The following is a 16,463-nucleotide window of genomic DNA, read 5'->3' as shown; positions in this document are numbered from 1 at the left end:
AACCAGATGCATTATCCTTATTGGCAAGGCGTAACTCCTTCATTGCTGGCACGGTCAACATTATCTCCTTATTAAACACAATGCAAAGTTAATTAACAGTTTAATGTGCAACTTAGCTTAGTAAATCCCAATAATTCTATTAAAATCAAACTCATTTACCCCTGAACAGGGGCGGACTGATAACTCAAGGGGCCCCCAGGCAATCAGAGATTATGGGACCACACAGTATACAATCACACAGTATACACAGACATGTACACACAGTATACACAGACAGATGTAAAAAAAACACAGATTTATACATACTGTCCCTGGTTTTACTGAGGCTGGCAACCCTGATGGGGCCCCCTAGTGGCCCAGGGCCCTCGGGCAGTGCCCGAGTGGCTCAATGGTCAGTCCGCCCCTGCCCCTGAAGATATACAGAAGAAATAGCCCTTGATTTCTACGGTGTCAGGAAATATTCACCAAATTTATGGACTTAAATATATTTCACTGATAACGTCTAGTGCTGCAAAATAGCAGCAGTCATATTTAACTGTGCAGCACTAATCAATATAAAATTAATGATACCTTCTCTTTGGCAACTATGTTTTAAGATAAAAACATTACACCCATATAAGGAATTGTCAGACTTCCTCTATCTATAGATATTCAGTAATGCACCACACAGTCAGATTACTGGAGGTTTCAGATCCTCAACTTATAGTAGAGTGACGATCTCTAAAATATATTATATATATATATATATATATATATATATATATATATATATATATATATATATATATATATATATATATATATATATATATATATATATATATATATATATATACACACACACACACACACACACACATACACACACTCCAAATGCATGCTAGACTAGATGGGCTATAACACTGCACAGATGCTGGCACATTACTTTGATCTGACATAAATCTACTCCAGACTTCTGAACAGACTTGCATATAAAAACTCTCTCTTGGCCAAAAGATCATTCTATAAAAAATAAATCCATTTCTATGCTGAAAAAAAAAAACGTGTGTTCAAATACATTTGAAATGGTGCCACATAGGATTGAACTGTGTTTCTGTGTTTAGGAAATGAATGCACACATATATTGTTTTGTTCTGTTCTACAAGAAAATCCCCTACTAAAGAATAAATGGGTCAACTTTACTGTTTAGTTTTTTTTTTTTCAATTCATTAAAGTGTATTTTTATTCCAAAAATATTGCCTTTGAAAAGACTGCTGTGCAAACACAATGTGACATAAAATATTGCAGCAACCGCCATTTTACTCTCTAGGGCAGGGGTCTCAAACTGGCGGCCCTCCAGCTGTTTTGAAACTAAGTCCCATGAGGCATTGCAAGGCTGACCATTACAAGCATGACTCCCACAGCAGAGGCATGATGGTACTTGTAGTTTTGCAACAGCTGGAGGGCCGCCAGTTTGAGACCCCTGCTCTAGGGTCTCTCAACCTCCCTCTCCCTCTCTCCCAACCTCTCCCTCTCTCTCAACCTCTCTCTCTCTCTCTCAACCTCCCTCTCTCTCTGGGTTCCAAGTATCCTGCACGACTTCATTGCGGCTTGCTTGTGACTTCATTAACAGAAGTCAATGCAAGTTGCGATGAATTCGCCCCAAAGTAGTGCAGGAACCTCTTTCTAAGTCGCTGTAATTTGAGTCACACCGATTAGAACGGTTCCATTGCCATTAATGGGGTGTGACTTGTTATACAACTTTTAACTCTCAAGTCGCATTACAAGTCATGGCAGTGTGAATCGGCACCAATAATGTTACTCAAAGAGATATGGTTAAACACCTGCAGTACTCTGACTTACAGTAACAAAACTGAACTGCATTTACATAAAGAAAGTCGTAACTTGCTATCACAGTCCCAGTTTTATCCTACTGACTGATGAGAAAAAAAGAAAATCATTGGCCAGCAAAGTTGGAGCCCTTGAAGAAAGCACAACAGTTACCAGCAGTCAACAGATTAACTTGCGCAAGGTTACTCTCTTACTAGACCTAGGGCACCCCCTTCTGGGACTCCAGATATGTGCTCTGGTTCAGTTCAAATTCTCAGACAGGGATAGGAATAGGGATAGGATTGCTGTACTGTCTCTCTTTCAATCCTGCAAAGACAGTCCCTCCTTTCCTTCTTCACAAGCAGTAGGAGCCCTCTCTAGTACAGTCTGATCTCACCAGGCTTCCAAATCACAACCTCACACCCTCCCATGGAGAAGGTCCTTGGTCTGTTTGCTTCTCAGGATTCTCACTTGTTTGTGGTCAGCTATGGCCGGGATCTGTTCAGCCAGTAGCAGCTCAGTCTTTTCTTGTAAACAGTCCTCACATGTTTTTCCTCTCAGCCTGCAGAACCACTACTGCTCACTCTGTTGCATCAGCCAATCATCGCCCTCCAGGGTTGAATCAAACCCCACCAAAATGGCTGCCCCCTGCACTGGAGACATTACAAAGACAAGCACGGCAAAGTGGTCGCCTTAATAAAAGCTCCTGCACTTCTGCATTAATGAATATTCAGTTCAACCCCATCCATACTGCAGTTTATAATACAGCAGTAACAAAGGAAGAAATTCAGCAGCAGTTACCAGTTTCAGTCCATGTTACATCAGTATATGAATCACACTGAGCACTGATGAATGTTTTGTGGTATATTTTAATCTATCTGCACTACTACACTGAGCATAGCTTCCAGGGACTGTCCCTCATTTGGAACATACTGTAGTTCCTCTGTCCCACTTTCCTTCTCATTTGTCCGTTTTTTTGGTCTGATCTATATAGCTGTATATAAAATGCACTATTTATCAATCAAACATTTTTTTTACAGGGCTAAGCCCTTCATCCAGTTTCTAAATTATTGTATTTGTAAATTTTAAAATGCTAATATAAAAAAAATAATAGTGCTTAAAAAAATAAATAAATAATAAATAAATTAAAGCACTTTTGGATTTAACCAATCTTTTTTTTTTCTAATCATTCTCCTTTAAGGGGGTGTGGCAGGATGTGTGTCTCCTGCCTACATCTTTTTACGAATGGGTGTCCCTCGTTCCAATTTTAGAAAGTTAGGAGGTATGCACTTTGGTCTCTTTTTTTTTTTTTTGTAACCAACTCCAAAAAAACTCCCCTGCATTGTGATTTGTGCTTTTAGGGTTGTATCTTACACTGAAAATTGTAAGGGCCCATTCCCACACATGCACTGCGATAACACATGGTAAAATAAACTCATGATAACATTTTTGTGAGGCACCCCAACGCACACAGACAATAGAGAAAAGAAGCAACAGTGCTACAAGAACTATCTGTGCATTGTGGTATATTGCATTGAGAAAAATTATGCAGATATATTTTTGGGGTTTGGATTTGCTGCCATAACATAGCACACCTCAAAATGCAAAACTGCGTGCGTTAATGCAAAACATAGTAGGAAGGGAATCTTAAAACTGAAAGAGATATAGAAAACCCAATATAGTTTCCCTTTAAGTAGTTCAGAAAAATGACCATTTCAAATCACAGATCCTTAGCCATGTTCTTGATATTATACTGGCATCGCTATAAACCCTTGGGAAGCACTGCTTTACTGTATATTTCTGCTCAAATGTAATCTATGCGGAGGTCTATAATTATTTTATACCAGAGTTTATTAATAAAGTAAGATGTCTTGAGCTATAAAACTGAATATATTTAGTAGACTTAACTTGAGGACAGAAAAATGGTCGATGCTTCCTAATATACATTAAGGGATCATTTTACCAGAATATGTAATTTTACTTCTGGGTGAATTTCTAAGCAAAAGCCAGAGACAGCAGGACTGTCTAGCAATGGTTGCATCGGGTGTGCGGAAAATGGAGAAGAGATCTTTCCACTAAAGTAAGAGAGATAAAAATCTGAAATTTTGGCTCATTTGTGTACTTATTTTACAAAGGATATGCATAGAGAAAGGTCCCAAACACCGCACACCTAGCAAAGCCATTAGTAAACAGGTGAAAGCAGCCTCAGCCGGCTTCATCCAAAGCCACTCCCCCAACACGTTTCACCCCACCCAGGGGCCTTAATCATGGAGGCGTGGCTTTGGATGAAGCTGGCTGAGGCTGCTTTCACCTGTTTACTAATAGCTTTGCTAGGTGTGAGGTGTCTGGGACCTTTCTCTATGCATATACACAGTATGTGAGGAGTTGTCCAGCCAGCATCCATTGCAGGAAACACTGCATAGACTTACAGGAGCTTGAGCAGAGACCTTAAGGTTTAGGAGCTTATTTTACAAAGTTTTAAAGCCACAGGCTATAAGAATGTTTGAGTACCAGGAACCGAGGGTCATAAAAACCTGTGATCATGCAGCGATACGGTATACTATGGGGCATTCTGCAAAGCACACTCAAACTGCTGTGTGTGAGGATCCTTTCACAGCTGTGCGAATTGTTTCGCATTTACCAAAGCACAACACACGACAAGATACGAATACCTATGGGCAATTATGGAAGAACTGTGTGTACTATTTTTGGTGTAGGATGGTGCAATTTGGGGTCCTTAACCACTTCAGCCCCGGAAGGATTTGCCCACTAATGACCAGGCCATTTTTTGTGATATGGCACCGAGTCGCTTTAATTTTTTTTTTTTTTTTTACACACACAAAATTTATTCATCAGTTTAACCTTCTACATATTTTTGGTAAAAAAATTATATATATAGCAATAGGCATATATTGATTGGTTTGTGCAAAAGTTATCACGTCTAAAAAATAGGGGATAGATTTAGGGACTTTTTTTTAATGGTTTTTAGTACTGACGGCGATCTGCGATTTTTAGTGGGACTGCGACATTGCGGCAGACAGATCAGACACTTTTGACACTTTTTGGGACCAGTGACATTTATACAGCAATCAGTGCTATAAATAGCCACTAATTAATGTATAAATGTCACTGGCAGGGAAGGGGTTAACACTAGGGGGCGATCAAGGGGTTAAGTGTGTTCCCTCAGCTTGTTCTAGGGGGGGGTGGGCTACCAGTGACATGACAGATCACTGTTCCCGATCACTGGGAACAGAAGATCTTTGTCGTGTCACTAGGCAGAACAGGGAAATTACTTGTTTACATAGGCAGTTCTCCATTCTGCCTGTGTACAAGGCAATCGCAGGTCACCAGGGGAGATCGAGTCTGCCCGACCCGCGGGCACGCTCCCGCAGTGTAACGGTGATTCGCGCAGGAGTGCCATACTGTCGCCGATCGGGAAGTGTTTAAACTTTAATAGAAGTGCATCAAAAAGTCACGTACATGTGTTTTTTTACACATTTCATAGCACAACAAGACAGTAGTGGCATCTACTCTACAGTCTGCTCATAACCAAGAAGTGAGAGGGCCACACAGCATGGCTGACACCGGCTAGAGGGGCAAGACCTCGCCTCTATGACCCATCCGACAACACCTATGAAGATCGCATCAAGTGTGGGGGAGCATGGCAAGACATTGCGTCAGAGGCGTACAGTACAGACGACATAGTTACTTTTTTTGGGACATAATTTTTTTTTTATTTCAAATAAGTTTCATTAGTTATCTCAGCAGAGAAAAGAGCAAAAAACTGAACATAGGAAACTCCATTAATACTAAAACAAGGATATAGCAAATACAAACAGTATATTAGCAAATGGTGCAATATCACTGCTAGGCCATACTTTGAACTGTTAGGCGATAGATGGGGTTTGAATAAGTTAGGTTAAAGCTTTTGGGATATAAGAGGAGGTGTAAGAGGTAAGAAAGAAAAAGAAAAAAGGAAGGGAGGGAGAGAAAGAATTGAAAAAAAAATAAAAAAAAGGAAGTAAAGGAAAAATGGGGAAATAACATAGTAGCTCATGGCGGGTCCTCCTGAAGATGCCACAGCTCCCAAACACTATCATGCATCTCCAGCCTATTCTGTAATCTAGCTGTCATTTTTTCCATTAGCTCCACATCCTTTTTTCTGGTGTACAGCGTCTTGGGAAGGTGGGGAGCGCCGCTTCCATTTGAGGGCAACCAGACAGCGTGCAGCGGTATGGATGTGTCCGAGTAGCTTCTTATATGGTTTAGCAATTTGTAGTGATGACACACCAAGCAGGAAGAATTTCGTCATCATGGGTAGCTCAAAGAGGCAGGTCAGTAAGCGCTGCGTAAAACCCTTTCACACGAGGCGGGCTCCGTTTCTACGGAGTCCGCCTCGGTCCACCGGTTCAACGGGAGATCAGTCCGTTGATCTCCGCTGAGCCGGCGGATGACAGGTCCCTCTCTGCTCACTGAGCGAGGAGGGGCTTGTCATGCGCCGCTGCCGCCCATGGAGGGATCAGATGAAAACAGACAGCATGTCCGTTTTCATCAGATCTCACCCGATCCGATCCGCCAGCGACGGACCTGGACATAGGACCATCCGTCTGCTTTTCAGCGGATCGGGTCGGATGTCAGCGGACATGTCTCCGCTGACATCCGACGCTCCGTAGACTAACATGGAGCTCCCGTTCAGGTCCGCCGTCAAAACTGACAGGCGGACCTGAACGGTCCGATCGTGTGAAAGGGGCCTTAACTGCCAGAAGGGCACTATCAGGGGGCAACTCCAGTAGATGTGATAAAGGGTACCTCTGTCCCGCCAGCATCGATCGGAACTAGATGGGTAGATGACGTGGAGCACATCCGGAGTCAGGTACCAGAAATAAAGGATTTTATAGGTATTTTCCTTGTAGAGTGTGCAAAAGGAGCTCTTAGCCATTTGGGACCAGATTGTCCCCTACGTCATCTCAGGGAGTTCTTCACCTAGCATCTTTTCCTAACGGAGCATATAGGCATGTTTAACCCTGTTTGGTATGGATTATGTATTAAGTAGCTGATATACGTCTGAGATCAGGCCCCGACGTGCAGATCCCTCCAGAATATGCATTCGAAAGGGGATGTGCTGAGAAATATAAATTTGGGGTAATTGTTTGGGCATAATGGCGTATTTGCAGATATCCATAGAACACCTGGCGAGGTAAACCATATTTTTCCTGAAGTTCAGTAAATGTCAGTAATTTACGGAATCTAGGGCCTACCAAGTGTCCAAAGTGGAATAAGTTCTGTGACGTCCAGGGCAAGGACATCTGGTGAGTGAGACTAGCAGGCAGGGGTTGCAGAGGAAGGAGGTCAGCAGCAATTTTTCAGAGTGGAGCTCATGTTTGCAAGACAGTTTTCGCCAGAGCAATCTGAGTTCAGACATAGATCCCAAGAGCCTACACCAGGGTCCACCTCCACATTTGCATTCCAAAGTAAATGGACATAATTTTAATGCATATACGCTTATTATAATGACACTTAAACCTTTTATAGCTTGCCACTGACCAAAACCAAAAAAGCATGAAAATGCATTGCATCAAAAACACACTGCAAAAAACGCATGAAGAAGTGGAAGCAGAGGTGTGAACCTAGCCTTAGAAGTAGCCAGTACATTGCAGAATGCACTCCATTTCAAACCTTGACATAAATGGAAATATTCATTAATTTCATTACAAGGGGAAGTGCACAGATGTTAAAACCTAGCTCTACAATGAATGACCCTTTATTTAGTTCATTTGGGCCAAGGTGGTTCAAACAAATGATTTACTTCACTATCCGGTACGCTTACTGGGAGTGCTGTATAAACAACTGTATGTAGCCTGAGCTACATATGGTTTACAGCACTGTGTTTCTGCAGCGGGATGAGGACTTCCTGTCCCATTCACGGCACACAATAAAGTTGGGCTGATTACAAAGCTTCCTCTAATTCGCTGAGGCAGAGAGGCTGGTGGATGACATCAAGATCTACGACTCTGCCAGTCAGAGGAGGCTTTGTATTCATTCATAGAATACAAAAAATCCTGTGAATGGCTGAGCAGTGCTTAGGTTGTTCTGGTAGCAAGACTGAAAGTCCCAGTCCCATTACCAGAACACACACTGTATACTACATGTACAGTTTACACAGCGCTCCCACAAAGCATGCCAACTTAACTATTTAAAGAGCATTAACGTGGAGCTAGGTTTTAAGAGATAAAAAGAAACAGTACACACTGTGTAAAATGATGGAAACAATACATGTATATACATATACAACCACTGCACAAACAAAACACATGTAAGAACTTCACAAGGTGAAAGGTCACACCACTGTAAATTTCTGTCAGATTGCATAGGGTTAACAGTAAAGGTGGCCATACACTATACATTCTGATTGTACAATTTCCTTTAGATCTGTAGCTGGCTGTGCTGTTCTCCATCCCCCCATCAGGCTACTATGAGGAGTATGCAGAGTGCTCTGTACCCACTGGTGCACAGGTGACAGGAAGAGGTGCATTTATGGGCTGGGTGTAAATTTTCCTACCCACTCTCCTACCCCACTCCCTGTCAGCATCAGAGAGGGCTGTTCTTTAAGCGCTGTGCTGCAGTAGTGTCTCTCTGTATAAAATCCCTCACTTGCTCCTGCCCCCCTCCCCCTCCTCATAGCAGCAAGGCAGGTGTGCATTAAATCAGAGTTAAAGGGAGAGGTTAATGGGACCCATAGTTCCAAAAGGAGAGTGCAATCAAGGGAGGACACAAACTACCAGAGAGCCAAAATGGAAGCAGAGCAGTGTGGACCTGTTGTTGGACCTGCCAGTACTCCACCAGAGGGAAAGCTACAGAAGAGACGAGCAGCACAGGAGTGTGTAGACCCGCTGCTGTGTTCTGAGAACTCAGGGAACTGAGAGATTGAGCCACAGAGAGTTGCTGTTTCTTGGGACCAAAGCCGAGGAGACCCATTGCTGTAAGGACAGACTTCTGGGACAACTGACCTCCAAGCGTATGGGAGCGGACCTGTTGCATGCCAGGAGTGGCAAGTGAAACTACAAAGCTTAATTCCTTACTGCCCTCAGTTAATACAAAAGAGACTGCTTTTTAGCCATCCATTGCACGGCTTCACGTGCACCACCTTACAGAAGGGCCCCAACGACAGGTAATCCTAATAATTAGGTGCCAGGTACTCTATAGCCACCTCCCCCTTTGTCAGGAATGCATACACCCACTCATTGTATGTGGCTGTATGTGCAGAGTGCACTCAATTACATTTCTTTGGGTTAACGTGGTTATATTGCTCAGTTTTTTATAGCAGATAAAACTTGGTTTAACTTTATTAAAGTTAGTTTAGTGCCATATTATAGGTTAGTGTACCTCCCAGCTTAATCAAACATGTTCAGTTGCTTGTATTATGGCAAGGAAAGTTAGGCAATGCATTAACTAGTAGACATCTATTTAATCTAATAGAAAGTTGCTTGTTGCCTATTTTCTGTGCACTATTATAGAGTGGTAGCATACAGTACTTACGTTAAAGTTGCACAGGCGTGTCAGTGGGGATGAAGCCCATTATCTCAAGTGGCTCCTGCCAGGGTAAGCGCTAGAGATCTATTATCATATGTAGTGCAAGGACCTGCCTGATTTGATACACATTGAATAGATTTTTTGGGTGTGTTCTCCTATTACATCTTTTTGGTTAATTTAAAGTAGATTGTACACTCAGGCTGTTTAGGGTATGGCCACCTTAAGAGTCAGAGATTTTATCTGTAGCGTTTCTAGAACATTGTCCACATAACTCTTCACACCAGTCAATCACAGCTCTTCTAGCCAGTCTTGCCTCTGGTAATGTTATGATGTTAAGGAAGCATGGGAAAATAAGGGTTAGAGTGCAGACAGAGATCAACTAAGAGCGTACAAAAAGGAAAGCAATGTCCTAGTCACAAGTTCTGCACAGCCTGCTCAATCTAGGATTTGCTCCCCAGAGTTCTTTTAACCAAAATGTAGTATATTATAGTCATTAACAATTCCTAAAGCTGAATTACAGGCCGAAAAAGACCCCATACATTAAAAAAAAAAAAAAGTAATTAAATGTATTTTAAATTGCAATGCAATGAGGCAGCCTGTTTCACACTGCTGGCTCACCCATGCCCAGCCTGATTTCTAGAGCATATAAAATTACAGGAAGTTAAAGCGGTACTAAATTGTATTTGAGCACCACAAACCTGAAAACACTATTTAATTCATTTTTATTATTCAGAGCAAACTCACCCATCCAAGTCTCCATGCTTTAATTTGTTGAGAAATCACTTCAAAAAACACCCCCCCCCCCCCTCCTCCCGAACCAGCATTTTTACCTGTGCCCATCTTGAGTAAGGGCAGCATGTAGCATTTACTTCCTGAAATCTGTCTGCCCTTAGCTCTGGCATGCAGGCAGAAGGGTGTGCTTAGCTGAGAAAGTCCATCCTCCCATCCTGCAGATTGTTGACAGAACAGCAGCAAGTGATGTAAAGTACTGTGAACTTTTTACTGTATGCATTATACTTATCTATGCAGTAGGAGGCACTGTAGTGTTATAGTATGTATTCTATGATATAACAGGATGTATTGCCTATCTTTGTTCAGTGCACTTGTTTGTTGTTCTCTGTCTCCATGATGTAAAGATATGTACTGCAATCCTCCATGAAAGTAAAGCATACTGCTGTATACAAAAAGCTTCCAGCGCATAATTCCAATACTCTGACAAAAGGCTATGGGCTCCAGGCACCCAGGCATCCAGGCACTGTAGAGGATATTGCAAATCTGTGAGTACTGTATATAAGCTACTGAAAGATGGCAAGCGGTTCAGATGTGAAGTTTGCAGTAGCATACCTGAACGATGTCATTTATCAGCTGTGGAAGTTTAAACTGGAAATGCTTCTGAACAAGGATGACTTGGGGCAAGTGCTGAATACAGGCAGACCCAAAAATGGAGAGACAGAGGATTGGGACAGGAAAGACAGACAGGCAAAAGGATTATAAGCTTACTAGTGGAAGATAACCAGCTTATCCACATAAGAGCAGAACAGAGAAAACAGCCAAAGGTATGTGGACTTCATTAAAAAAACTGCATGGGCGTTAAAGTCTAAACAGTAAGCTCTTTCTATTAAGAAGGCTTTATAAGATGAGACTAGAAGGCCAGCAAATGTGTGACCACGTGAAAGCTATGCTAGAGATCATAGAGCAGCTACACGCCATCGAAGGGGACATCAAAGTTAACCATATTGTTGCCCTGCTCCTCTGCAGCCTTCCAGAGACAATATATAGATATATATATATATATATATATATATATAGATATATATATATATATATATATATATATATATAGAGATATATATATATATATATATAGAGATATATATATATATATATATATATATAGAGATATATATATATATATATATATATATATATATATATATATATATATATATATAGAGATATATATATATATAGAGATAGATATATATATATATAGAGATAGATAGAGATAGATATATATATATATCTATATCTATATATCTCTATATCTATATATCTCTATATCTATATATATATATATATATATATCTCTCCTATTAACACTTTAGAAACCAGACCTGAGCAGGAACTAAAGCTAAATTATTTCAAAAGCCAATTAATCGATGAATATGACAGAAGGTAAGAAAATACGTACCATAATGACAAAGCTTTTAAGATGTACAAAAGGCACAAAGCACAACAAATAGGGATGCACCGAAATTTCGGCCGCTGAAACATATCGGCCGAAAATGGCCCTTTCTGCAAAAAGCCGAAAGAGAATTTTTGCAGATACCGAATGGGGCGGGGCTCCGCCCCCGGTGCCACCTATTAGGGAGGCTTCCTATATCGTAGGAGAGGAGAGCCGCCACCTGTTTGATTACAGCGCCGAGAACATCACAGCTTTAATTTCAATAGCTGTGTGTTCCCCGCTGCGCACGCCGTCACATGTAGCCCCTCCCCCTTGTCTGGGCACTTTGATAGACAGATCAATCGTCCAATGGGATGGGTGATCTGTCTATCAAAGTGTCCGGGGGAGGGGCTGTATGTGACAGCATGCAGCGGGTAACACACAGCTATTAAAATGAAAGCTGTGATGTTCCCAGCGCTGTAATCAAACAGGCAGCGGCTCTCCTCTCCCTTCACTGGCTGCAATGGGGACACTGGCTGCACTACTGGGGACACAGGCTGGCTGCATCTAACGGGCACTGGTGAGGCTGCATTGATCTCTTGTATCATTTCCACAGTCTCTGACCATGTCCCCAGTCTCTGACCATCTCCTGTACCATGTCCTCAGTCTCTGACCATCTCCTGTACCATCTCTGCAGTCTCTGACCATCTCCTGTACCATGTCCCCAGTTGCTGACCATCTCCTGTATAAAAATATTTTTAAAAACAGTCACTTTCGGTATCGGTGTGGTTTCGGTATCAGTTTCGGTTTTCGGGATCAAGGAAGATTTATTTTCAGTATCGGTTTCGGCACCAAAAAACCCATTCGGTGCATCCCTAACAACAAAGAAAGCAGAACCTGTTTTCGCTGTAAAAGGACCAGTCATTTAAAAAAGGAATGTTCTATCTGGAAAGCCAAGCAGCGAAAGCTAGAGGAATCCACAAAAGAAAGAGTCAAGGCAGCCACAAAAGGAAACTGAAGTCTCATCATAGAGTGGCACCTTTAAAGTGACACAGAGCAGCAAGCCACGTGGCTGGTGCATAGACTTGGGTGCAACAAGCCACATGACTAGTGATGAGACCTTCTTCACAAACATTGATTACAGTGCATAAGACAAAGTTTTCCTAGTAAACGGGAAAAGCATCACTTCAGAAAGTAAAGGCCAGGGCTTCCTGAACTGCATTACACCACAAGGCAAGCAGAGTATCCATGTAAAAAAAGTGCTATAAATACATTATTGCCAGTTTAAAATATTAAGGTACACATATTTTTTTTTTTTTTTTTTAGAGTTCTAGATTTAAAATTTTTATTAATATTTCTTGCACAACAGGAGGCCCCCGTTAGGATTAGTTGACCATACGGATGCCCAGGACGCCAATTTTAGTGGTACTTTTGTTTCCACTAGTTGGCACCAATGCGTCTCCTTTTAGCCATTATTCTGGCTTTGTCCATATAATTGGCTGTAGTTGCTTTTCCATCTAGTCCGTTTGCACTTTTCTTTTTTCATTTTTTATTACGCCTTATTTGGCTTCTATGGATGTTTACTTCACTGCTTACAGTCCCCAGAGGTGATGTTCATCACTTCCGGTGCGCCACCTGGTGTCACTTCCGGTGCGCCCTGCACCGCTGATGGTGCTGATTTGACTGATGTATTTCTCTTCCTGATTTAGTTTCAAGTGTCACTTCCGGTGCGACTACTTAATGGTAGACGCCCCTGCAGCGTCCGCCCCTCCCCTATTCTTTGGCGCCAATTTGGAGAGGGGGAGGGTATTTAAGCACTCTGGTGGTGGTTCAGATTGAGGGCCAGCCTGAGAGGAGGAGGACGCTATTACTATTTCCACATACAACCCTGTCCAGGTATTTAATGTTATATCAAGTAAATCTTGGGATACTCATTTAGGGGCCATTCTTGGTCTATATTTTTGATTGACTTCAATCCTTTTTCCTCCCAGGTTTTTGTCTCCCCTCTGGGGTTTCTTTGGGGGTGATACTGACCAATGTAGAAAAATAGCTTTGATTGGTGGTTTGATGTCTGGTCTTTCCATCACAGGTAAAATTTATGTTTATTCACTTTTTTTTTTCTTTTTTTTTCAATAAATAATAAATATAAAAAATATCGTTCATTTGTCCTTCCATCCCTGTTTTAGGTCCTCTTTCCACCAGTTAAAAACATGATCTTATTTACTCTCTATGGTCAGCAGATGATCCATTGGCGGGGCCCGCCTTCCGATTTATGTGGTTTAAATACCAGAGTTTTTATTCAATTTCTTATTCAATTATTATTTTTTGATAGATCTATATACAGGTAAATATATTTCCTTGGCTACAGTATCGCATTGGCAGATTAGATGTGTGGTATTATTCTATATTTGTATTTTGATTGATTTGTTTGTTCTACATATATTTTTTGTTCATTTTGTAATCTGTGTGTATTATTATCTTTAGTGCCTGATAAATACTATTCTTCTGAAGAAGCCATGGCATGTGGTGAAACATGTTGAGAAACAATCCCTCAGTTGCACTACTTGAAACTGTATTGTTACATTGAATCAAAACTCTTTTATATTGATATGTTTTTACCAATTTTTCTAAATAAAATAAAAAATTTTATATAATCTGTGTGTTATCCATTGCACCTTTAAAGTCCCAGTTCTTTATTCTTTATGCAGTTTAATATTTAAGGGATGTGGTGCCAACGTATGCGTTAAATGTGAGGCAATTGTTTGATTTTCTGCATTACACCACAAGGCAAGCAGAGTATCAATGTAAAGAAAGTGCTGTATATTCAAGAACTAGAAGGCAGCCTTCTATCAGTGAAAAGTCTTGCAAACAACGGTCTCACAGTTAAGTTCCAGGGTGATGAATGCATAATTCACAATAAGCATTTCCTCGCAAAAGAAAAACTGGATAATCACCTATACAGGCTCATCATTACAGACAACCAAGCCAATATAGTCTCTAATGACCTACATAGCAAATGTATTCACTTATGGCACAGGCGGCTGGGGTACAGAAGTCCAGAAACTATACAGGACATTATAGAGGTTTATCAGAAGATTTGACAATAGCGCCTTACAAAGTGCTCATGAAATGCATGTGCTGTATTGAAGCAAAAGCCACACGTGCTCCCCTTCCACAGGCATCTCAAAGAAAAACCACCCACCCCCTGCAGCTCATACACAGGAACTTATGCGGTTCAACGAAAATTCCCACGTCAGACGGGAACAGGCATCTTCTGACTTTCATTGATGATTATTTCAGGTACACAACCACTTATCTGATGAAACAAGAATAAAACATCAGAGAAACTTCAAGAGTTCGTTGCCATGTCTAGCAACAAATTCCAACAGAAACCAGGAATAATATGGGGAGAATACATAAGCAAAGGAGTGGCCTCATACCTGAAGAGACAAGGAATAGTATACCAGACAACCACACCATACACCCCTGAACAAAACAGTGTAGCAGAAAGGAAAAATCGCACTCTTATAGAAATGGCCAGGTGCATGTTGTTGGATGCCAGCCTACCTCACAAGTACTGGGGAGAAGCAGTCATGACTGCAACCTACATACAGAACAGACTACCCTCAAGAGCCATTAAAAGGACTCCATTCGAAATGTGGCATGTACCAAAGCCTAGCATAGGGCACATCAGAGTGTTTGGATGTAACGCATATGCATATATTCCAAGTGAAAAGCGATCCAGGCCAGAGAACAGAGCCATAGAGGGCATTCTAGTAGGCTACAGTGAGCAAAGGGTTACAGAATCCCACACCCAAAGGACTGACAAAGTGTCAATAAGCGATAGTGTTTATTTTGATGAGAGCCCATCATCAGAAACCCCAATCCCTGAAAGCTGTGAAGTGAAAATGCCAAGCAAACCAGTAGAAAAGGTTGACCAAAGCAAAAATGTGCAGGAGTCAGAACAAGAGATGGAACTCACAATGCCTAAATCAAGTTCCCCACCAGATCCTGCTGAGCTGTCTGAAGTCATAAGATCCACTCGGACTACAAAGGGGATACCACCTTGCAAGCTGTCATACACTGTCAAAACACAGCATACCTGAACCAACATCCTGGGAAGACATAGAAAAACTGTCAAAATGTGAAGGCAATAAATGGAGAAAGGCAGCAGAAGAATAATTCAAGTCACTTAAAGAAAATAAAACCTGGACACTCACAGTGCTCCCTCGTAACCGCAAAACTATAGGGAAGTAAGAGGACTTTCAAAGTAAAGTCAGACGCAGAAGGGAATATCCACAAATACAAAACCAGACTAGTTGCCGGGGGTTACGCCCAGAAATTTGGTGAAGATTACGATGAAACATTCGCTCCTATCGTAAAACACTCCACCATCAGAGCGCTTTTTAGCGTTGCAGCCAGGAAGGGCATACAAGTCAAACCCCTAGATGTTAAACTGCTTTCCTATATGGAGACAGGAAAGGAAGATCTCTACATGGAGCAACCACCAGGGTTTGAGCAAGGAGACAACCTTGTGTGTAAACTTCAGGAGAGCATCTATGGTCTTAAGCAATCTGCAAGGATGTGGAATGAGAACGTGAACCAAGTACTTACCAGAGTGGGAGTCTCAAGAAGTAAAGCAGACTCGTCTCTACTCCAGGAATCAAGACGACGGATATACATCCTTATCTAGGTTATTATAACTTGTTTTGAACAAGAACAAGAAGGGGATTTCAATCAGATAGTTCACAAGCTGAAAGAAAATTTTAAAATTAAAGAACTAGGAAACATTAGCTACTATCTGGGAATCCAAATAGAGAGAGAAGATGGAAGTTATCTTCTCAACCAATCTCAGAAAATCTCTGAAATGTTGGAACAATTCCATATGCAAGATGCAAAGGTAGTGAAAACTCTTATGGAACTAGGCTATCTAAAGAGAAATGAAGCAGAAAACTTGCTA

The sequence above is a fragment of the Aquarana catesbeiana genome, linkage group LG10, assembly GCF_042186555.1.
Source record: "Aquarana catesbeiana isolate 2022-GZ linkage group LG10, ASM4218655v1, whole genome shotgun sequence".
NCBI lineage: Eukaryota > Metazoa > Chordata > Amphibia > Anura > Ranidae > Aquarana > Aquarana catesbeiana.
The sequence above is the reverse complement of the archived record's forward strand: the minus strand, read 5'-3'. Positions refer to the sequence as shown.